Source organism: Nicotiana tabacum, chromosome 1 (genome assembly GCF_000715075.1).
Source record: "Nicotiana tabacum cultivar K326 chromosome 1, ASM71507v2, whole genome shotgun sequence".
Classification (NCBI taxonomy): domain Eukaryota; kingdom Viridiplantae; phylum Streptophyta; class Magnoliopsida; order Solanales; family Solanaceae; genus Nicotiana; species Nicotiana tabacum.
In genome coordinates, this window is record NC_134080.1 from 45,193,371 (window position 1) to 45,218,174 (window position 24,804).

Here is a 24,804-nt window from a genome sequence, read left to right on the forward strand (position 1 = left end):
CCATTCTCCTTTCTCGACTTCAAAAACAGCGACAAGATGCTTGAGTTCATTTTCTTCACCTTCAGCCTCATTTGGCGGCGGTACTACCCATTTTTGGCAGACAATAACTTGCGCTTGATCAGGTAGGGATAATGACGAAGCTAGAGCGGCTAAAGCATCAACCTTCTTATTTTCTTTCCTTGGCACATGCTAAATAGTCACATCACTGAGCCACCCCATTAACTTTTTAGTGTAATCATGAGATGGGCATAGTTCAGGCTTCTTAACCTTGTAACTACCTAAAAGTTGATTGACCACTAACTGGGAGTCACCAAAGACTCGCAATTGCAATTGCTTCATATCAACGGCCATTTCAAGGCCCAGTATTAATGCTTGATACTCAGCAATATTGTTGGAACAGAGTTGTGCCAAGGTGAAGGAGTAGGGCAAGACTTCACCTTGGGAAGTGACAAATACTACGCCAACACCAGCTCTTCCACGATGTGCAGCACCATCAAAGTACATCTTCCATGGAGGTTGAACTTCAATGACCATTGCATCCTCATCAGGTAGTTCGTCAGTTAGCTCCTAGTCATCAGGTATCGGATGATCTGCCAAGAAGTCTGCCAATGCTTGTCCTTTTACAGCCTTTTGAGGGATGTACAAAACCTCTAATTGTTGAAATTTGAGGTACCATCTCGCTAGTCGATCACTAAGAATAGGTTTTGACATCACGAACTTGATGGGATTTGCCTTTGAAACAAGACGGACAACATGAGCTTGAAAGTAGTGCTTCAACTTTTGAATTGAGAAGACTAGCTCCAAACACAACTTTTCAATTGGCGAATAATTTAGCTCGTTCGGTGTCATCATCCTGCTCAAGTAGTAAAGCGAGTTTTCTTTCCCTTTACTATTTTCTTGGGCTAATAGTGCTCCAACAGACCTTTCTTGTGCCGCAATGTATAGTATCAATGGCTTTCCAGGTATAGGGGCTGCTAAAACTGGAGGCTTCATCAAGTAGGATTTAGTGCTCTCAAAGGCATTATTGCACGCTTGGTCCCATTTGAAAGGGACACCTTTCTTCATAAGGTGATTGAATGGTTGACACCTCCCAACTAAGTTCGAGATGAATCTCCTAAGGTACGCTAACTTTCCTTGCAGACTTTTTAATTCATGGATATCCCGAGGCTCAGGCATTTTCAAAATGGCATCCACTTTGGCTTGATCAATTTCGATCCCTCGATGTCGGACAATGAAACCAAGGAACTTTCCAGAAGTAACTCCAAAGGCACATTTCAATGGATCATCCTAAGTTGGTACCTCCGGAGAAATTCAAATACCATCCTCAAGTCCTTCAAGTGGTCGCCCTTCTCTCTTGATTTTACCACCAAGTCGTCAACATAGCATTCGACATTCTTGTAGAGAAGATCATCGGAAATATTCTGCATATCCCTTTGGTAAGTAGCACCAGCGTTCTTCAAGCCAAAAGGCATTACCGTGTAGCAATAAATACCCTTTGGAGTATGAAATGCAGTAAGCTCTTCATATTTTGGTGCCATGCGTATTTGGTTATAGCCCAATGAACCATCCATAAATGACATTGCCTCGTACCCAGTAGCAGCATCGATCATCAATTCTGGAATGGGAAGCGGGAACTAATCTTTCGGACACGCATTGTTAAGATCCCTAAAGTCAATGCACACTCGAATCTGGCCATTTTTCTTCCTTACAGGGACAATACTTAAAACCCATGTTGGGTATTTAACTTCACGAATAAATCCAGCTTCAATGAGTTTCTTAACTTCTGTTTTGATCAAGGGAACCAAGTCCGGCCTAAAACGCCTTTGAGCTTGTTTAATAGGGTGAGCACCATTTTGACTGCAAGGTGATGGACTGCTACTTTCGGGTCCAAGCCAGGCATCTCTTTGTAACTCCAAGCGAAGACGTCCCTGAACTCCTTGAGTAACTCAATATAAGTGCTCTCTTCATCAGCTTGTAGAAAAACACTAAGATAGGTGGGTCTTGGCTCTTCATCGGTGCTAGGGTTGACTTCTTTTAAGGCATCAACTGTCGTCTTCACTCCTTCTTCAAGTTCAGGTGGAGCATCTTTCGCATCTTCATCTTCTTGAGGGTCCCCATCGTTGAAGGATATGTGGTAACACGATAAAACATCCTCCAATTCCGCATTATTCTCTATTGAAGATGGAACAACATTCTCGACTTGTGTAGTAACATGATACGAAGAACCCACACTTTCTTCATCTTTGTCGCGTTCCTTAGTGTAGACCACAGTATATGGCTTTACCTTCAGTACTTCTTTACATGAAACCACAAGTTTTGTTTGTCGCCTTATTCTAGAAGGAACCAAACTTGGGAAATCCTTAGATATCTCCTAGATTTTGGGTGAAACGGGTGTTCTTATGCTTTGAAAATTTCTTTGGAACTTGTTCCCCTTCTTTAATGGACCCAATCTTTCAAACACGAAGGTTTTCACAGGTGATTTTCCAAGTCGATCAAAGACAGAAGGCTTGTTAGAAGCGGCTGATTCATCTTCTATAGTGATATAATTATTGCTCGCCATTCTTATTGAGATGCGCACTGGTGACGGTTGCTTGTATCCCAAACCTTCACGTGGTTGCCTCGTTGCAGCTTCCGATGGGAGCTTCCCTAACTTTGATGGCTCATTGGGATTGTATCTATCTTTTGCAAACAGCTTGCAAGCGTTAGGATTAAAACCTTCATCTGTTATCTTTGTAGGGAGTGCCACATTCTGCCAATGATTTTGGGCTACAAACCCTGCAAGTGGCTTCGAGGACAACTTTACTGCCTCAATTCGTTTTACCAGAAGAGTTAACTCCTTTAGCATCTTGGTTTGGAGATTAGATGATCCTCCCTCGTCTTTCTTCCTTTTAGGGACATATTGGAGCACATGACTTACTTTCTTGCCATAAGACGAAATACCACCTTTATGAGATTTATTCACGTTGGCGTGTACCTCCTCAGTAACAGCTTTGGCTTTACCAATAGTCACCTCAGCTCTTTTAGTTATGGGCTCGTCATTCTTGCTTTTCATGCCACCATCAGCTTTTATCTCCTTCACAATGCGGTTCTTCAAGTAGAACTTTGCATCGGCGAAGTGTGACTCAGCCTCGTTGAATGGCTCATCATCAGCAACTATCTTCTTCTCGACTTCACCCTCATAGTATTTCAAACATTGGTGGTAGGTAGATGGAACCACTTTGTTCTCATGTATCCAAGGCATTCCAAGCAAGACGTTGTATGAAGTCTTTGCATCGATTACATGTAGCCATGCACTTGATTGCATATCTTCAATGGTGATTCTCAGCCTGATCATGCCTATGGCTCTTTGCCCCCTTGGTTGAATCCTTGGATCATCACACGACTTTTTGAGAGTTCGTTCATGGGAATACCAAGTTCTTTCACAGTGCGAATTGGCAAAATGTTCATTGAGGATCCTCCATCAACCAAAATTCAATTTACCTTTTCATCACACATATAGCAAATCAAGTATAGTGGGCGGTTATGAAGAGTGTCATCTAGCAGAAGATCGTCATTTGTGAACGTGACTTTTTCCTCACAAGCATTAACTTCTTGAGAAGTGGACTCGGTGAGCTTTTCCAAAGATGGTGCCAACGGTAGGACATCACTCTTTTCTTCCCCTCTATCAGCATTGCAACAAGAGGCCTCAATACCCTCATGGAAAATCTTCGTGCGGAACAAACTTGGTAAAAACTCCTCCAAGGTCACTGGATTTCGTGGCTTTTGAGAATGGTGCATCTCCACTTTTGCTTTCTTCAAATGCTTAACTGGATTCTTTTTCGTTGGTCTTTTTACCATTATCTTCCTTGTTGGTTGTTCTATTGATTCTTTTTGTGGGCTCCTTTTGTGGCGCCTACGATGAGTCACCAACGTCCAACCTTCATCATCATCAGGATGACCGTCTTCAACTTTGTTGTTCACCAGTAATTCTTCATTTTTCATTCCTTTTAAACTGCATAACTCATCTAGACTAATTGTTGTACTACTTGCCTTTCCTATACCCCTTCCCTTGCCCCTTCCTCCAGTAGTTGCACTTATTTGGGTACCATTGCCACTTCCTCCAGCAGTTGCACCAGTTGGTGTAGCATTTCCCCTTCCTCTGCCCCCTCCTTTGCCCCTTCCACCAGTAGTTGAAGAATCTCCAGGGCCACTCTAAATAAAAAAGCACAGTGAACATGTAGTGAAGTTATAGAAACGCAGTAAGATAAAGAAAATATAGTGAAGTTCAAGAAAATGCAGTGAAGTTAACATGCAGTGAAATTTCAAGAAAATGCAGCATTCATACCCTTGTTGGACATCTTTTTTTTTTTGTGGCCAAGTTGATGAGATTATGAACAAGTCATTTTAACTCCTTTTTGGACAGTTTGCCCTATTTCTTCTATTATTTTGGGGTCTGCCTGGCATTAGCTTTGGTGTTGGTGGTTCAATTGGAGGATTGTTACTCAATGGCTACATTTCTAAGTTAGGAATTGGCTGAATGAAATGCTCATAAGCCTGTAGGAATTTATCCTTTCTGTACCAGTGCTCCACATGTTCATCTGGATCCTGCTGTAAGCAATAATATATATACACTGCATGTTCACATGGGACTCCTCTCAACTTCCACAACCTACAAGTGCAAGTCTTGAATGTATTATTTACTACAAACCTTAACTCTTTCTGTTTGATTTCAAATCCATCCTGGCCATTCCATATAATTATGCATTGTCTAGCTAACTCGTTGTTCTCTTCTAATATTAACCTAACCATAGGCGATATATCTGAAATTCATGTCTCAGCAAACCTAATCATATCAACATGTCTAGCCATGATCTTATGCCTAATTTCTTCTAATATGGTAATAATACTCGTGTGCCTAACAACCAATATCCATAAATTAAAAGTCTCACACATGTTATTCTCTACCATGTCAAAAACCTGGAATGTTCTTGGAAGAAAGCTCTGTACCATGCCTCCATTGGATACTTCATCATGTCTTCACATATATTCGGTGAGCCAAGTTTCCTCATGTTCTCAACTTCTTTGTTGTATTTAAAGACATAGCTTACCTTTGAAACCTTTCAGAATTGCTTTCTTTTTTCTTCACCCCACCATTTCTTTGACCAATTGGATCATATGTGCCTTGCAAATATCCTGACTTCTGCATCAGGAAACAAGTCCTTTCCGGTTGCCAAAAATACCTACATAAAAATGTAGGCAAAATAAAACATTAAGAATTAAAACAAAAAAGGTATTACTGTTAACAAGCAAGAATAGCAAAACATTTACCTTCTGCATGTCTGACATAACTGTTAAACCTTGACCATATCCTAGCTGCAGATCTTCCATTAAGTGTCCAATGAACCAGTTCCATGAATGTTTGGTCTCATGGTGTACAACAGCCCGTGCAATAGGAAACATCTTATGGTTCCTATTTCTTCCTACAACAACCAATAATTCACCCCTGCAATGTCCTTTAGAAAGCACCCATCAAAGCCAATGATCTTCCTACAACCTTCTAGCCAAACTTTCTTCAAGGCATCAAAATAAACATAAAAGTACTTAAACAAGTTCTTAAGACGTTCTGATTCCCTGTCAATTTCTACCCAACAAGAGCTACCAGGATTTGTTTCTTTAATACTATCAACATAGTCCCAAAGTCTAGCAAACTCCAACTTCCAATTCCCATAAACTTTCTAAGAACTGTTTGTTTGGCCTTATAAGCAATTGTTCTTCCTACATACAATCCCAAATTCTCTCTAACAAGTTCCTGAATTTTCCAGATCCCCATATAAGGTGCAACAGTTCTTTTTTGAATTTGTTAGCAATGTACTTGGAATTGCACAACTTGTTTGTGTTCAATGGTTGACACTTGTAAATAGGGTAGTATTTTTTCACCATAAAGTCATTAGAATCCCTATCAATACTAGCAAACAACTCTCATCCGCATCTTTTATGTTTACACCTTACCCTTACTCTATGCTTCTCATTGGGTTAAGTTTCAATTGAACCTTATACTCAACTACATAATCAGTCACTGCCTTCCTAAATACCTTAGCATTCTCAAATATCATGCCCAATTCAAATATTGAAACTACATAGTCGGGGTCATATCTAAACTTTATGCTCTTCCTTTTACTTGGAATGTCAGCAGCTAGCTCAAAGTCCACATCCAACTCTTCACTAGTGTCATCACTTCCAGCATCTGAACTATCTATGAATTCCTCATCACCTCCTAATATGCCAGCATATTTATGGCGTTTGTCACCACTATATCTTCAAAACCTCTATCAATTCTAGTTTCTCCTATTGGTACTCTAGCAGTTTCAGGTTGTTTCTTTCTTCTGCTAGCCTTCTTTTTATTTCCCCTATCATTTCTTATGATTTTCAACTCTCCATCAATTTCACTATCATCCTCATCAGAAATTTCATCTACATCAGACTCACTACTAGCCACATCTGATTCAACCCCTTCTTCACCACATATAACTTCATCTTCTGCAACAACAAAACCATCTTTCTCAACAATAACATCATCTACAGTTGGTTTTTTAGCAGCAGTTGGTTCTTCGGCAGAAAAATCACCAATAGAAATACCAACCTGTGACTCTTCATGTGGAGGCTCTTCTGTATTTATATTATCTGGACCACCTTGAGTTGTTGCCCTAGATGACTTATTTATTGAGTCACTACTATCTTGAGTAATTTCTGGCCTACATAAATAGCTAGTTGGGACAACTGTCTCAAAAACCTCATCAATAACATGTAAAATATACACATTTAATTTTCCATCAGTACATTGGCAACCAATATTATATAATTTTTTCATTTTCCACCAACACAAATTCTTTAGTATTAAGGTTAAAGAAATAAAAAAAATCCAATAGTGTGGTACCCCAGCTCCCTTGTATAATAACCAAACTCAAAAGGGGAAAAGTGGCCCTGATCAATAGAAAATTCGTTCACCTCTATATTGGTGACATATTTTGCGTCTGGAGGATTGGTAAAGGTTCCACGATGATGAAAGCGTACAAGAATAAAGGATCCCTAGACATACTTTACCCTACATTGACAAAGACGAAGCAAGAAAAAACAAAGGCAAGTCAGAAAGATTCATCAAAAAAGAAGAGAAAAAACTCGAAATTGGGGTCTGACATTTCAAAACCCAAATTACTAACATGTACCCAAAATAATTGATGATAAACAACAAATGTTGCTTACCAGTATCAAAAGGAAGACAAACGAATGGAAGCCGATGGAATTGGGAGCATGAACAAGCGATTCAGCCGATGAAAATCGTCGGGTTAGGGTTTTTCTTTTTTTCTTTTTACGTACTGATGGAGGTAAAAAATGGGGATGTGTTATTAGTCATTAGGTATAATAACTTTGTGACGAGTAAACCCGATACCCAGGTCAATTACGTGGACAACAGATCCACATGGCGTACATTTATTGGGCTGAAATTACACATGGATAGCACTTGCACACACGCTCTTTTGTTTTAGAGCTCGTTTGGATTGACTTAAAAAAGTGGCTTTTCAACAGAAATAGCTTTTAAGCCAAAAAGTAATAAGTTGGGGTTGCCCAGCTTATTGCTTTTGGCTTATTTTAAGTAGTTTTTTAGTTATTTTAAGCACTTTTTGACTTTGCCAAACACTGAAAAAGCTAAAAAGAGCTTAAAAGCTGTTTTGACTAACTTAAAAGCCAATCCAAACACCCTCTTAATATGGTTTTAGTGTTTAAGTGGCACATTAAAGGATTGGTTAAAGTGTTTAAATGGAACAGATTAAAGAATAAGTAGTAAAGTGAAAAACGATTTCAAATTTAAGGGGATGTCGATGTATTTGGCCTTTCAAGATTGTAGCTAGTTACATTCTAATAATTCAGGAAATAAGTTCTGATGTAAAAAGTCAAAATTTAGACAAGACAAAGAAGAAAATTGATTCCTAAATACCACGCAAGAGAGTAGATCGATTAACTATAATTCCTAAGTAGAATTGTATTAAATTAAATGTCACATCCAATAACGTCATGCTCTCTTCTTTTCCCTATTATACTCTCTTATTCAGGGAAAAGAGTATTCTTACTTTTGAAATGTTACAAAAGTCAACACTATGTCCTTTTAACAGTAGTAAATAATTTGTATTTTCAATTTTTTTAATCTTACTGAAGCTTTTTTTTTTAGAATAAGGATAATATTGCATTAATACTAAAGCTGGATCTAGAGTAAATCAACTTTTACTTTATAGAACGAGTAAATAATGAATTAATTGAGGTAATACATTTGCTTATTTTTGTTCAGAAAATTAAAACATAATCACAGCTTCCTCGGTGACGCCTATTTTATATACAAAAACGGTTGGGGTGCGGCCCTACCCTCTCTTTCCGGTGGAATTCACCATCTGATAGACGGTCTGTGAGGGCCCCATTTTTTGTTATATCTAATAAACTATGTATAAGTTTTAAAAAAAGTTATGTATAGTGAAAAAGTTTGATTTATTTCTTTAACAAATATAGATAAGAAGGATTTGCAACTGCTAAGATTTTTATCAAGGAAATTTCGCTTGAAATGAATATCAAACCCGAATTTCGTAAGAAACATGTGATATATAGGAAGTAACAATTGATGCGAATGTTGCTAATGAAATCTTAAAATCTTTCGAATAAACCTTTAGAGTTGATTACTTTTATACATAATAGACAATGCTATTTTTTCACTTCAAAATAGATTTGAACAATTCGAAGCATGTGAAAATATAATTGGTTTTCTATTTGGCGGTAAAAATTAAGATCACTAGATGTTGGAAATTTGAAAAAATATTGCCTTAATCTTGAATGTTCCTTAAAGCATAATAATCAATTCGTATTTGATGGTTTTAGATTTATTTTCTGAATTAAAAATATTAAGGAAAATAGTACAATTAGAAGATAGCAGTTTAATTGATACTTTTCCAAATACCTAAATTACTTATGGAATAATGTTAATAAATCATACTACCGTTGCTTCAACGGAAAGGAGTTTTCAAAATTAAAATTGATCAAATCTTAGCTAAGATCAACAATGTCACAAGAAAGGTTAAATGGATTAGCTATATTGTCAATTGAGAAATACTTATTAGGAGTTATTTATAAGAAAATTATTAACAACTTTATATATAAGAAAGCTTAAAAAAATAGACTTCAAAAATAATAATTTAAAAGTTAAGGCCCCTCATTAATTTTGGCTTTAGGCCACAAAATTCGCCAGGCCGCCCCTGCTAGGAAGCAGTGCCCAATGCAAAAAAGTTGATCGCCTGACTCTGGGTCATGCAAAAAAATAGAAGCAGTAGCTTGAGAAAACAAATTTGGTTTAAGAACTGGATAGGAGCCGCGAAAACGCAGGCCCCGCTGCCACAAATTATGACGTAGGCTCGACCACTTGGGCCGACCTTAACCAAGCACCCCTCCAAAGTGCAATGGAGGTCACCAACCTAAGCCATGGGTCTTATTGATCGCCCATTAACCCCGTCCAGGTATATATGTTTCTTTTTCATTTATATAGCACGCCTGGTAGATAATAAACAGATTATTTCGAATCTCTTAAAAGTAAAATACCAAAAATTCGCCTGAAACCTAAAATGAGCAAATCATCTTTTGGATTAAGGGTGTTGTTTAGTACCTGAGTTAGCAAGAATGACAAAAACGTAAGATTACTGCAAAGTTGCTGAATTTAATGGGGGAACATAATGTGCACCCCCTGCTACTGGGTAATCCAATATTTTGCGTTTGGAGTTAATTCAGAATTAGCAGAAGAAAAAGGATCGACATATTTTACGCAGAAAAATTTATGTTCATTTCCGTTCTGAAAAATTTACGCAGAGCCCCAAATCATTCCACTTGTTTCTTCAACTAGTACACCTATCAAACATCTCACTAAAGGTTAAAACTAGAATTGTAGGGGGAACTCAAAGAAGAGAACCCCTCCAAAAATAGGCGTATGCCACTAAATGCAGCGCGCACACGGTATTCTTTAGTAAAAGGCGAAAGAATAGTTCGCTCTGTGCTCACTGCGTGGCTGCGTGAACTTTACTGCTCTTCACAGCTGCCATTTTATATGTAACAGCAAGTTCTGGCATACCCTTCCACTTTCGATGTGGGACTCAACTCACTCCTTTTCCTCCATCAGGTTTTATTGAAATTTGAGGCATCAAAATATTCTTCTCCTTCTCCTTCTTCAGTTGCTTCACCATTCCTTCACTTATGTTATGTGACTATCTTCGTGTTTCAAATAGAAGCGCCTTTTGCATTTCCTTCATCATTGGATTCATCTAAGCTCTGATTCGCTTTAGTTTTTAGTGATTCTGAAGAAATACATGCTAACAATCTTATCGATGAAATGTCGACAGGATGGTGTTGTACTTTATATATTGAATTTCCAGTGCAGGTTTAGTTTTTAAGCTTATAACAATGACCAATTGGCAGAATAAGTAAACAAAGCAGCTGGCATTAGTATGGCATTGAGAAGTGTAAGGAACAATATATACCTGGAGCTAAGATTCCGCAAGCCAATAAAAATGGGTTGATGCTGCAGAGTTTGGTGATGAACTCAAGTTCACAATTTTTTGTTTTGTTATAAGCTATGGACTTGTTGGAAGTGTTCTGTTCTGACTACTTTTGGTATGAAAATCAGTTAGCCACCATCCATATGTTGCATTTCGCCTCTGCATTATCATATAAGATACCCATAACTTGCTTTCTTCTTCTTAGGGTACTGGGCATTTTTCACTTGCAATGCTGGATAACTATGGTGATTTCTGGACGTCGTTAATTTGCTCTCTGCATTCTTGGCGCAGCACAGATAACAATATATTGCTGCAAACCTTGTGCTCCAATGCAAAGATTTTAGTAAAAAGAATTGTCTACTGCCACCAATCTAAGAAGTTTGGTGTAGCTAGGGAAGTAACGATCCTATCATTTGCTTCAAAGTCAAAATGTGGGCGATTTTAGTAAAAAGAATCTATGTTGTGCGGCTTAGAAATGTGTGTTAGCAAAATTAGCTTTTCCAAGTTCTGATGTTAAAACAATGGAGTAGAAAAACTTTCCCACATTCCTATTGGAGTCTTTCCTTTAATTTACTATCTTTAAGGAGGCGTTGCTAATCAATCCATCCACAGGTCAAACTGGATTTTTTGGTGCTTCTTCTTTGCAGGTATTTGCACTAGCTAATCATTCTCACCAGTGATGGTAGGCTAGAAACTCGTGTTTTAGCCATAGTTTACACACTAATTACTGCATTTTACGTATGTTTGAGCTTAAATGATGGTGATCTACACTTATTACGTGTTTTATGCCTTGCAGGAAATGATTCTGAGTTAAAAGGATAAATTGGAGCTAAATCGAATAATTGGAGCTTTGAAGTCTGAGTAAAAGCCATAGAATTAAACAGGGATCGCATTTGGGGCTGTTGGACAGGCATTGCATACGAAAGTGGGAAGAAAGTGCAAGGGCCAGAACAAATGGACTAAGGCGACACACAAAACCTAGTAGATAGCGACGCATTAGTGCAAATATGCATCAGAAGTTTGACAAGTTCATAGACTCGGTATTTTTGGTCTGACAAGAAAATGCACTATTGCGACGCGACCTTCGACGCATGGTGCGACGCACTAAGGCAAAATTCTGTCAGACACGTGGTGTTCAGAGAGTTTGCAACTAAGTAAACTACACTGATGCGACCCAGCCTATGATGCATTGTGCGACGCAACCTGCGACGCATTGTGCGACGCGTGAAGTGCAAAAAGTTTGTTGGGTTTCCTGCTTTGACTCAAAGAGGTTAGTTTCGTCCGGGTTCGTTCCTACTTGGTATAAATACGCTGGAAACACGTTTTTTGAAGGACTTTTGACCTACGATAGATTGGAGAACCAACCAAGGCAAGAAGATTCAAGAATTCATCAACATTTCAACCAACGATCGGTGCAATACGGGAGTTTGTATCGAATCATTGTCGTTGATGTCTTCTTTGTGTTTAAAACTTATTGAGATGATTTTTTCCATACCTATGGAGTAAATTCCATTAGGCTATTGACAGATACGATGTTTTGAAACCTTGATTAGGGATTCGAGTCTTGATAATTGTTGAAATTAATTGACAGAGTTTCAATTTGTATTGTGGTGTTATTTATTATTTTGCTTAATCGAAAGAGGAGTTTGATATTGAATTTCTTTACATCTTATGCTCTAGTTTAAATTTGTGATTCAAACATGTAATCGAAAGAGCCTCTTGAATTATTAATCGAACTAGAAAATAGAGAAATATTCATGAGAAGTTACCCTTTAGATCATAACCATCATTTTATTGTTGCAATTGTTTGACGTGCTTCAATTGGATTTATTACTGAAATTAAAGATTACTCGAAAGAGGAACCTTAACTTCAAATGTAATCTGATTATTTGTTGAACTCGTGAGAATCAACAGTATTATAGAGTGTATTACATCAAGAATTGGATCCTGAGTCAATTATCTTGCACATGTCTAGTCAATTACTGTTATTTCTCTCATTGATATTTCTTCGTTGCTCATCCGCTGTCTTTTGTGATCAATTATTAATTGTTTAAATTTTAGTAGTTAATCATAGTAATAGCAATCAAGTCAAGTGTTAATTTTCTTGGATAGTAATCAACTTGAGATTATTCGGACACTGTTTAAATCCAATCTCTGTGGAGACAATAATTAAACTATGCTATGTTTGTCGAACGAGCAATAATTTTGTGTTGTATTTTGCGCTTGTCAACCAGATGTAATATTATGAGATTGTAGCACTTGGTGGAATTCCCTTGGCTCAATGCGAAATCTTGCATTTTGTTGGAACTTTGGGATAAAGTATTTGGTGGAATTCGTGTAGCTCAACACAAAGATCCTACATCTTTTTAGGGGCCATTCCTCCTCATCATTCGGGCAGAGGCGGAGCTGGAGTTCTAGTTACGGTTTGTCAGAACTAGTAGCTTCCGCCAAAACTATGTATGTGTGTTAAGAAATCTACTTAATATGTATAAACAATTATCCAAAACCCATTAAGCTGCCTTTTCTAGAATTCAGAATACATAAATTTAAATTTTGGATCCGCCTACTTGAATATGCAATCTCGTTGAAATATACCAATGGCCTATGGATAGAGATTGTTAATGTGATCAACAATAGTTTTTTATCATTGTTATCACTGAGTTTATAACTGTCGATCTTCAGATGCATAAAAGTTACTCTCCAACTGTTTTCTGTTTTCTTGATAATTTCTCAAACTTGTCATTTTTATCCATGTAATAGTGATTACAAAAATCGGGTACTAGTCTTCATAGACAACCATATATTTGATGTGTGATGTGTCTTATTGACATCATAGTTCTTAATTAAAGGCATTTTGTCCAAATGGAATTTCACCATACCTATGAACAAGACATATATAATGTTTGGTCCAAGAGAAAAAAAAAAGATTCTCTCAAAGACGAGAATAATGTGAAGGAAAAGGCTAAAAGTAATTAGAATAAATTTTCAGCAGTAGACCAAGTAATTCCATCCTCAAAGGCAAACAACTAGTACAGCAAATAGAACTTTCTCATTTATTTAATAGTTACAAATATTGGCATAGAATTGTAAGGGGAACTCAACGAGCACACATATTCATGCCACGAGTGAAAACTTTTGTTGAAGAATTGGGTAGGGACCGCGCGAACGCAGGCCCCCACTACCACAAATTATGACGTAGGCTCAGCCACTTGGGCCGACCTTAGGCAGGCACCCCTCCAAAGTGCAATGGAGGTCACCAACCTAGGCCATGGGCCTTGTTAATCGCCCATTGACCCCGTCCAGGTAAGTATGTTTCTTCGAAGCTCTGCCCTATGGATTTATATCCATCCCACTCTTGGTTTTCCTTTGTGTCAATCCGATATGGGACATTTTGTGCCTACTATCTTCTCTTTGAAATAAATTTGTTGTTATTAGATGTTTGATGATTTCAAATTTCTGATTCTTGTCCATGAAATTCTATATAAACGTGTAACTGATGAAATGATTTTCCTTTGTTTCCTTCAATTTTAGAAAACACCTAGATAAATAACAATTAGAACAAATACTCGAAATGTTCAATACTAGGTGGCATTTATGGAGCTGATATTAACAAAGTAAGCAAAATCCGGAGGGAAAGTCTTTCAAAATACATGGTTTATCAGTATATTTTAAGAGTTGCCACTGAATGCAACGCGCACACGGTATTCTTTAGTAAAAGGCGAAAGAATAGTTCGCTTTGTGCTCACTGCGTGGCTGCGTGGGTAGCAACACTTCCTGTAGCTGCCTTTTTATATGTAGCAGCAAGTTTTGACTTACTTCTTCACTTTGGATGTGGGACTCATTCTTCCTCCATCAGGTTTTATTGAACCGTGGGACATCAAAGTATATACTTCTTATAGAATCGACTTTACTGTTGTGTATCCTTCCACGTTTGATTCATATAAGCTCTGATTCTCTTCAATTTCAGGGAATGAGTAAAGGAAGGATATAATCTCTTATTTAAAAGCTATTCTGCTTCTTTAAATGCATTGGGTCGGAATTAAACGGAGGCTTTCTCAGCTTAGTTTTCCGATTATTTTCCGGTTATTACGGGATTGCATCAAGGGTCTGCGTTCAGCCCTTTCCTATTTGCCCTGGTGATGGATGCTATAACGCATCATATTCAGGGGGAGGTGCCATGGTGCATGCTATTTGCTGATGACATAGTCCTAATCGACGAGACACGACGCGGCGTCAGCGAGAGGTTAGAGGTTTGGAGACACACCCTTGAGTCCAAAGGTTTCAGGTTGAGCAGGACGAAGACGGAATACCTTGAGTGCAAATTTGGGGCAGAGCCGACGGAAGCGGGAGTGGAAGTGAGGCTTGATTCTCAAGTCATCCCTAAGAGGGGTAGTTTCAAGTACCTGGGATCGTTTATTCAGGGGTCCGGGGAGATCGACGAGGATGTCACACACCGTATAGGGGTGGGGTGGATGAAATGGAGGTTAGCGACGGGAGTCCTGTGTGACAAGAAAGTGCCACTGTTACTGAAAGGTAAATTTTATAGGGCAGTGGTTAGGCCTGCTATGTTGTATGGGACCGAGTGTTGGCCGGTGAAGATCTCACACATCCAGAGGATGAAAGTTGCAGAGATGAGGATGTTGAGGTGGATGTGCGGGCATACAAGGAAGGATAAGATTAGAAATGAAGATATTCGAGAGAAGGTGGGTGTGGCCCCCATGGAGGACAAGATGCGGGAAGCAAGGCTCAGATGGTTCGGGCACATTCAGAGGAGGAACACTGATGCACCGGTGAGAAGGTGTGAACGACTGGCGGTGGTGGGTACGAGGAGAGGTAGGGGGAGACCTAAGAAGTATTGGGGAGAGGTGATCAGGCAGGATATGACGCGACTTAGGGTTACTGAGGACATGGCCCTAAACAGGGAATTGTGGAGATCGAGCATTAAGGTGGTAGGTTAGGGAAATTGTGATGTCTTTGTTACAGCGCACTAGAGTGAGACTAGCCAGTTAGGAAGTAGTCTTAGGATGCTATTGATCAACTACTGATGATGGGCTTTATCTCCTGTGTATTAATACCTTACATTTTTCTCGTATTTCGCCATACCTATGAGCAAGACATACAGTTGGGTTGTGTCATAACTGTTGTGAAATAAATTTGTTGTTATTAGATGTTTGATGATTTCAAGTTTCTCATTCTTGTCCATATAATTCAGTATAAACGTGTTGTAGACAATAAATTTGCGTCGAGAAAGTAAAATCAAGACCGAAAATATCGCAACAATCGTAGTATTTTATTTCGAATATTTGAGTGTACAATCTCTATGATTCCTCTGATTCTAATTTTCTAATATAAATTCAAGGGGCTTTGAACTTGATCTTGAATTTGAATTTGATTTATCCGTCGCGAACACTTTGATTGTTGCCACGAATTGTATCACGAACAAGTAGCCTTGATCTTGAACGCCTTGTATTTAATTTGACTCGTTCTTGATCTTGAATACTTGAATTGTTCTTCGTTCTTGAGCTTAAATTTGATTTCTTGAACTTGAACTTGATTGCTTGAAGTTTGAAACTTGTAGAGAAATTTGCGGCGTTTGATCCACGAGCTCTCTCTTGCTTCTTGTTATAACTTCTGGTGTCTTTTCTGAGTTATGAAGACCCTTATTTATAGTTGTGGAAGGAAGGAGTTGTGATAAGTGTCACACTTCCTTTTTACCTGCGCCCGCAGGGGCGTAATGGATTTTTTCCAATTAAAGGACAATCGATACGGGATTTTATTTAAAGATTCAGAGTCGCCACTTGGGAGATTTATGGTGTCCCAAGTTACTGGTTGAATCCCGAATCAAGGAAAAGATTGACTCTGTATTACAGTCCGCGAACCAGAAATCCGAGTAAGGAATTCTGTTAACCCGGGAGAAGGTGTTAGGCATTCCCGAGTTCCGTGGTTCTGGCACGGTCGCTCAACTGTCATATTCAGCTTATTTATCTGATTTTTATACATGTTGAACCTATGTGCAAATTTTAACTTTTTACCGCTTTTATTATTTTTATTTTTTTTTAACGAGAGTTGCAACGTTGTGAAAATACATCTCGAACCACGTCACATCAATGCACCCGTGGTTATTGACACATTTCAACTCTGCTGAGATTTGGATTTGGGTCACATTAATGTGCACCCGAGTTTAAGAAAGTAAATTATCAAAAACGCGTCTAGAATGACTAGTGCATTATTATCTTTGGGGAGGGCCGTGAAATTCACTAAACGGCCCATCCCGAATTCTAAATATTTTATTTTTAACCATTTATTGAGGGCCCCGCAATTTGTAGCTTTATTTAGCGAGGCTCGTCTCATCTATTATTTTAAAGGACAAACCTACAAGCGACTATGATTTTCTATATATTTTGTTTGTCTCTAAAGTAAAAGAAAAAGGTCCTAATTATTTTAACAAGTCCATGTATCATTACTAGGATATCAAAAATTTCTTGAATTAAAACAAATTAGCTTTATTAGATTCCAGCATTTGGGCCTGAAGCCAACCCGTGCTGGAAAAGCAGAACAAGCCCAATGGCGGAGAGGGATCGAATCCTATTGACTGCTCAATGCATCACTCAAATAAGGCGAGTCAAAACTGAAATGAATGGGGATGCAGGGATGAGACTGGGTCATCTCTCAACTGGGCCTAAGAGTGAACCCAAATTCCTGAAGAAACTTTTGATTTACCGGAAACATGACGTTTATAAAGAGACACCCCAACATTAATTAACTACCATATTCTCAGCAAATGGAAACTAGCTAATTAATCAGAACTTTAAATTGAAATGGGCATGCTTCAATATTATCAGTACTGTAACGAGTAACCTTGATTCAACCTATTATTTAACATAATGTCCTAATCATAGCACCTCAAGTTAAAAATTCTTAAAAGTAAACTCGCATTTCTTTTGTCAATATATCCGGACCTAGAACAAATAGACATGAACTTCAAACTGTTGCCTACCATAAACTACCAAGAAAAATATGGAACCACATCCTGCATTTAACTAGTGCAAATTGCTGCATCACACCCCACTACAGCCCAACAAAACCCGCCGAACCTATTTTTAACATATAAAGCTATTTGGATCGATTTTATAACTACTGGAGATGAATTAATGGAATTGAATTAAGCTATACCATACTACCCTGGTAATACTGAATGAACTAGTAAGCTAAGACAGTCCAGAATAGTCCATACAACATATAATCCAAACAGTTGTTCTAATAATGCAAAAACAAATACTAAGCATTTATTTAATTAAAGTAAAAATAAACATGCACAGACAAGTACAAATAAATCACAAGCGACACAAAACTATTTTATTTTGAATTTATGAGAGTAGTTCTTATAGGGCAAAAATCACGTGCTCACAATAAGAACAAACTCTTTCCGACCAATCAAATTGAAGTGTGACATGGCCGTATTTGATTGGCCATAACATGTCACTTGCACAAGTGGAGTGATTTCATTGGTCTTTCAGTGTGACTGGGCATGCCTTGTCATTTTGACACGTGGCATGGTCCTATTGGCTCTTCTGCTTGACTTGGCACGCCACTTCATTTGACACGTGGCGTCAAACTGGGCCTCTAGGAAGATGACATCTTAGGCTTAATGAAGTGGACTCATCACTTTAGTCCAATTAAATGGGCTAGCCCAATGGATTAAGACTTATTTATTTAATCCATATATATTGGACTTATATGGTTAATCCAATTATATTAGCCCAATAATTTATTTGAACTAATATATCTTGAATTTAAAATATAGTCCCAATTATTTTACGGCTTTAATTCTAATAAAATTTACATGCCTACACGTGTAATTAACGAAACTCCTTTGCCTGACTATCCGAGAAATTACTCTCAATGTGGCCCGACTATCGGAGAGATTACTCTCAAAATGACCCGACTATCGGAGAGGCCAACTTAAGGTGCAAAGGGACTCATATGTCCACCTTAAGATTGGAAAGTTATAGTTCCTCTTAAGGACAAAATCACGAAGAGGCCACTTTAGGTGCAAAGGGACTTATACGTCCACCTTAAGATTGGAAAATTATAGTTCCTTTTAAGGACAAACCCACGAAGGGGCCAACTTAAGGTGCAAAGGGACTCATATGTCCACCTTAAGATTGGAAAGTTATAAAGCTTCAACTCGAAGACTTCATGGACTTGATAACGCCAACTTGAACATTTAGAAAACTTTGAAAATTCGGCGGATTTTGCAGACTTCAACTTGAAGACCGGCAAACTTGAAGATTCGGCGGACTTGGACGTTTCAATCTAAAAATTTGAGGGCTCAAATACTTCCACTTGAAGACTGGCGAGTTTAAGAACCTCAACTTGGAGACCTAGAGGGCTTAGATATCTCAACGTGAAGGGTGACGAACGTGGAGACTTCAACTTGAAGACCGACGAACTTGAAGATTTCAACTTGGAGACTTCGAGGGCTTAAATGTTTCGACTTCTCTTTTGCCTTACATTGTCCGACTTTTATCTTAGTCGCATAATTTTCAGCTTTAAACGCTTGAAACAAAAGATTCATATTTTGCCGTGGGAGAGTTCAAATAATGAACCATTTGATTTCTCGAAACTTAGACTTCAATATCTAAAATATATCCAAAATTTAGAATCAAACACCTTCAGAATCGGCCCAGATGATATTTTGAAACCAACTTTAGATTTCACCACGTTGAAAATTTCAGATTTGCGCAGTCTCACCAAAAAAATCATATCTTGGAGTAGAAATATCGAAATTGCAAACCGTTTGATTTCTTGAAAACTAGACTTCAAAATCTAGAATATATTCAAAATACTCAATCAAACAACTTCAGAATCATCCCAGATATTATTTTGAAATCAACATTATATTGCACCACGCTATTAATTCCAGATTTGTGCAATCTCACCGAAAAATTCATATCTTGGTGTAGGAACGTCGAAATTTGAACCGTTTGATTTTTTGAAAACTATCCTTCAAGATCTAGAACATATCCAAAATTATCAATCAAAAAATTTCAGAATCGTCCCAGATAATATTTTGAAATCAACTTTATATTGCACCGCGCTACCAATTCCAGATTTGCGCAGTCTCACCAAAAAATTCATATCTTGGTACGGAAGCCTAGATATCGGAAGATGTCTTACTTGCCATCAATAGAAATTTAAGAGCTATATTCTCACAAAAATCTTGAGTTCAAGTCTCACTGAATCTGAAACGTTGTGTCAAGCAATCTTTTCCTTATACTTGTGTTTCCTTTTGACGCCACTTTTCTCTTCCCCTTTTTTTTTAAGGCAGAGGGCGGACTTGGAGACCAACAAACTTGAAGGTTTGGTGAACCTGAAGACATAGAGAATCCCTGGACTTCAATACAAATGCTTGACATCCTCCAAAAATCGGCCATTGAAAATATAAATTTACCTTAGAGAGTTGTCCCCTTTAAATCAAATGAGATCAAAGTTCAACAGGAGGATGGCATTTCAGCTTGATCTTACATTCCTTCATACTTCATTTGAACAATAATTGGGGTAATATATATCTTTTGAACTTATGCGACTGAACTTAGAATGAAACTCTAAGCTGCCTACGTACCTCGGTGAAGAGGATCAAGTCATACCGTAGTTCAGAATGGGTGATTTATTTTAATTTTTTTATATATGTCCTAACGTTTTCCTAGGACGCTTCTTTCGAAGTTTCCAACTTAGCGGACTCTTTTTTTTTGTAGGGGCCGTACACAGTTTAGACTCATGCGGGCAAGGAGTGTAGTAACATGCAGTTTAGGCTCATGCGTCAAGGAGCGTTGCAACTTCAAGGATAATACTTTTTTAAGAACTTGCCATTGATAGGGCCGATTCTCATGACATCTGCATCAATCAACTTGTAATCCCCACTTGAGTAAGCTTCTTGTACGACATATGGCCCATCCCATTTTCAAGTGAACTTCTCTACGGGTTTATGGGAAGTAATTATGGGTCTTCGTACGGCAAGGACTTGATCTCCTACCTGAAAGGATCTCGAGTGAACTCTTTTATTGAAGGCGCGAGATAATCGAACTTGATAACATTCAAGACTCTGTTGAGCTTCCAACCTTTTCTCATCGAGAGCCTCCAACTCTGCTAATCGAAGTTGAGCATTTTCTTTATCAGTGATCCCTTCTTGAATAGCCAGTCGTAACGACGGTATCTGGCGCTCAAGTGGCAGGACGGCTTCGACTCCATAAATGAGTGAATAAGGAGTCGCATGTGTTGGTGTGCGGTGAGTCGTCCTATATGCTCATAGAGCTTCTTCCATACAGTCATTCTAATCTCGTTTAGATTTGGAGACGACTTTCTTTAACAAGTTGCATAGATTCTTGTTGAATGCCTCAGCTAGACCATTGGCGGCAGCATTGTACATCGAAGAGTTACGTTGCTTGAAGCCATAGAGATCACAAATCTTGTTCATCAGTCTATTATCGAATGGCTTTCCATTATCCGTTATTATGTACAGAGGAATGCTAAAGCAATAAATAATGTTTACTTGGATGAAACTTGCAACATTTTCCTTCTTTACTTCCTTAAGAGCAATAGCTTCAGCCCATTTTTAGATGTAGTCAGTTGCAGCCAAGATGTATAGATGCCCACCAGAGGACTTTGGCAGTGGTCCAATAACATCCAATCACCAAGCGTCAAACGGCCAGGATGCCATAGTCGGGTCCAACACTTTAGGAGGTTGGTGAATAAAATTCGCATGGAATTGACAAGCCTTGCATCTTTGAGTGTAGTTCAAGCAATCTTTTACCATCGTTGGCTCATAATATCTCATCCTTTTTATATGGAAATGGAGTTTTGGTCCAGACTGGTGTGACCAACATACACCAGAATGCGCTTCTTGCAAAGCTTAGAGTGTTTCATCTTCCCCTAAGCATCGCAAAAGTACTCCCTCGAATGATCTTCTGTATAGGGTATATTTGTAGTAAAGGAAGCGAGGTGCACGATGACGGATTTCAGTTCTTCTCCGCGGATTTTCTGGAAGTATTCCATAGCACAAGCAGTCGATAATGGGTTGTTTCCATTCTCCTTTCTCGACTTCAGAAACAGCGATAAGATGCTTGAGTTCATTTTCTTCACCTTCAGCCTCATTTGGCGGCGGTACGACCCATTTTTTGCAGACAATAACTTGTGCTTGATCAGGTAGGGATAATGACGAAGCTAGAGCGGCTAAAGCATCAACCTTCTTATTTTCTTTCCTTGGCACATGCTAAATAGTCAAATCACCGAGCCACCCCATTAACTTTTTAGTGTAATCATGATATGTGCGTAGTTCAGGGTTCTTAACCTTGTAACTACCTAAAATCTGATTGACCACTAACTGGGAGTCACCAAAGAGTCGCAATTGCAATTGCTTCATATCAACGGCCATTTCAAGGCCCAGTATTAATGCTTAATACTCAGCAATATTGTTGGAACAGAGTTGTGCCAAGGTGAAGGAGTAGGGCAAGACTTCACCTTGGGAAGTGACAAATATTACGCCAGCACCAGCTCCTCCACGATGTGCAGCACCATCAAAGTACATCTTCCATGGAGGTTGAACCAACGACCATTGCATCCTCATCAGGTAGTTCGTCAGTTAGCTCCTAGTCATCAGGTATCGGATGATCTGCCAAGAAGTCTTCCAGTGATTGTCCTTTTACAACCTTTTAAGGTATGTACAAAATCTCTAATTGTTGAAAATTGGAGGTACCATCTCGCTAGTCGATCACTAAGAATAGGTTTTGACATCACAAACTTGATGGGATTTGCCTTTGAAACAAGACGGACAACATGAGCTTGAAAGTAGTGCTTCAAATTTTGAATTGAGAAGACTAGCTCCAAACACAACTTTTCAATTGGCGAATAATTTAGCTCGTTCGGTATCATCATCCTGCTCAAGTAGTAAAGCGAGTTTTCTTTCCCTTCACTATTTTCTTGGGCTAACAGTGCTCCAACAGACCTTTCTTGTGCCGCAATGTATAGTATCAATGGCTTTCCAGGTATAGAGGCTGCTAAAACTGGAGGCATCATCAAGTAGGATTTAATGCTCTCTGTCACACCTCCTTTTTCCGCCCCCGCGAAGGGCGTAGGAGTTTTTTCCAATTAAAGGACAATCTAAACGGGATTTGTTTATTTATTTCAGAGTCGCCACTTGGGAGATCTAGGGTGTCCCAAGTCACCAATTTTAATCCCGAATCGAGGAAAAGAATGACTCCATATTACAGTCTGCGTACCAGAAATCTGGATAGGGAATTCTGTTAACCAGGGAAAAGGTGTTAGGCATTCCCGAGTTCCGTGGTTCTAGCACGGTCGCTCAACTGTCATATTTGGCTTATTTATCTGATTTTAATACAATTATGAACCGATGTGCCAATTTTTAATTCTTTACTGCTTTTATTATTATATTTTTAAAAGAATGTGAACATCGTTTAAAAACATATCTTTGGATTGCGTCACATAAAATGCAATCTATATTAACTGAACTAAAAACGAACTTCAAAAAAAATGAATGAATACGAATTAAATCTATATTAACAACAAACAACGGATTCAAACGATTTAAGCTAACACTTTTCTATATTAAAACTAAATACTCTTAAAATTAATAAAACAAACTGAAAAATAATTTAATAATTAATTGAACTTCAACTTAAATCTAATAACAATATAATTAAACTAATATTTTTTTAAAGCAAACTTATACTAATTCCAAATCTGAGAATATCAAACAAATTACGGACGAAAATAAACTTAGAACAACTAACACCGACGAACTCGAACGAACTTTAAACGAAACCAACGAAACTTTGACATAAACGAACTTGAAGATGACGAAGCGACAAGCTGCGATGGCAGCCATGGCGAAAAAAAACGAAGATGAAGGAGCAGCAGCACAAAATAGTAGCAGCAATATGAAGGAGAAGATGCAACGGGCAGCAGCACGAAGCTGCCATGAGCAGCAGTACGAAGGAAGATGAAGCAGAAAACGCAGCAGCAGCTGCGTGAGCAGCAGCAGCGGCGGCTGGACGCGAGGAGGAGGAAGGAGGAGTCGTTCATGTTGGTGAAGCCGCGGGTGTGTGTGTGTTACGTCGTCGTGGTTGTGTGTGTGTGTGTTGTCGACGTGGTTGTGTGTGTGGCGTGGGGATGAAGGGAATGAGAGAGGGGCAGCCATGGGAGGGGCTTTGAACTCTTTTTGAGAAGAAGGAGAAGAGAGAAAGAGAGGGGGGGCGGATGAGTTTAGTCTAGGGTTTTCTTTTCTTTTTTTTGTTTTTGTTTTGTAAAAATGAAAAATGAAAATGAAGAGGGGGAGTTGGGTTGTTGGTACTGGACTGGGTCGACCCGGTTTGGAATGGACCGAGTCATAGGGAAGGTTGGGCCATTTTTTGGGCCTGTGGCTTGAAATTGAAGAAGTGGCCCAATCCGATTTTACTTTGTATTTTTGCCCTTTTTCTTCCTTTATTTTTCTAAAACTAAATTATAAAAATACTTAAATTATTATTAAGAACTAAATTAAGTTATAAAAGCGCAAATTAACTCCCAATAACAATTAACACACAATTAGGTAATAATTAAGCATAAAATTGTACAATTGGACATTAAATGCTAAAAATGCAAAAGATGCCTATTTTTTGTAATTTTCAATTTTTGTAAAACAAACTTAATTACTAACAATTGTATAATTAAATCCTACATACAAAATGTGACATATTTTTGTATTTTTTATTAATTTAACAAATAAACATGCACAGACAAATACAAATAATTATCCAAAATTCTCAAAATTGCACACCAAGGAAAATCATTTTATTTTGAATTTTTTGGGAGTAATTCTCATATAGGGCAAAAATCACGTGCTTATACTCTCAAAGGCATTATTGCACTTTTGGTCCCATTTGAAAGGGACACCTTTCTTCATAAGGCGATTGAATGGTTGACACCTCCCAACTAAGTTCGAGATGAATCTCCTAAGGTACGCTAACTTTCCTTGCAGACTTTTTAATTCATGGATATCCCGAGGCTCAGGCATTTTCAAAACGGCATCCACTTTGACTTGATCAATTTCGATACCTCGATGTCAGACAATGAAACCAAGGAACTTTCCAGAAGTAACTCCAAAGGCACATTTCAATGGATCATCCTAAGTTGGTACCTCCGGAGAAATTCAAATACCATCCTCAAGTCCTTCAAGTGGTCGCCCTTC

At 38.3% G+C, this 24,804-nt stretch overlaps 1 long non-coding RNA gene and 4 other non-coding genes across 5 annotated transcripts; all 5 read right to left on the minus strand.

The window, feature by feature from the left end:
- Window positions 1–9,378: 9,378 nt before the first annotated feature.
- On the minus strand, window positions 9,379–9,538 carry LOC142165412 (U1 spliceosomal RNA). Its single transcript, XR_012696175.1, has one exon. It is a non-coding gene; the product is annotated as a U1 spliceosomal RNA (small nuclear RNA).
- Window positions 9,539–9,953: 415 nt separating this feature from the next.
- On the minus strand, window positions 9,954–11,270 carry LOC142180343 (uncharacterized). Its single transcript, XR_012708846.1, has 2 exons — window positions 10,542–11,270; window positions 9,954–10,358 (listed from the first exon to the last, which is right to left on the minus strand). It is a non-coding gene; the product is annotated as an uncharacterized LOC142180343 (long non-coding RNA).
- LOC142164935 (U5 spliceosomal RNA) lies at window positions 9,958–10,074 on the minus strand. The gene has a single exon (XR_012696027.1). It is a non-coding gene; the product is annotated as a U5 spliceosomal RNA (small nuclear RNA).
- Window positions 11,271–13,709: 2,439 nt separating the features above from the next.
- Window positions 13,710–13,870, minus strand: LOC142165025 (U1 spliceosomal RNA). The gene has a single exon (XR_012696064.1). It is a non-coding gene; the product is annotated as a U1 spliceosomal RNA (small nuclear RNA).
- A 329-nt stretch (window positions 13,871–14,199) lies between these two features.
- On the minus strand, window positions 14,200–14,314 carry LOC142164984 (U5 spliceosomal RNA). The gene has a single exon (XR_012696051.1). It is a non-coding gene; the product is annotated as a U5 spliceosomal RNA (small nuclear RNA).
- Window positions 14,315–24,804: the final 10,490 nt, after the last annotated feature.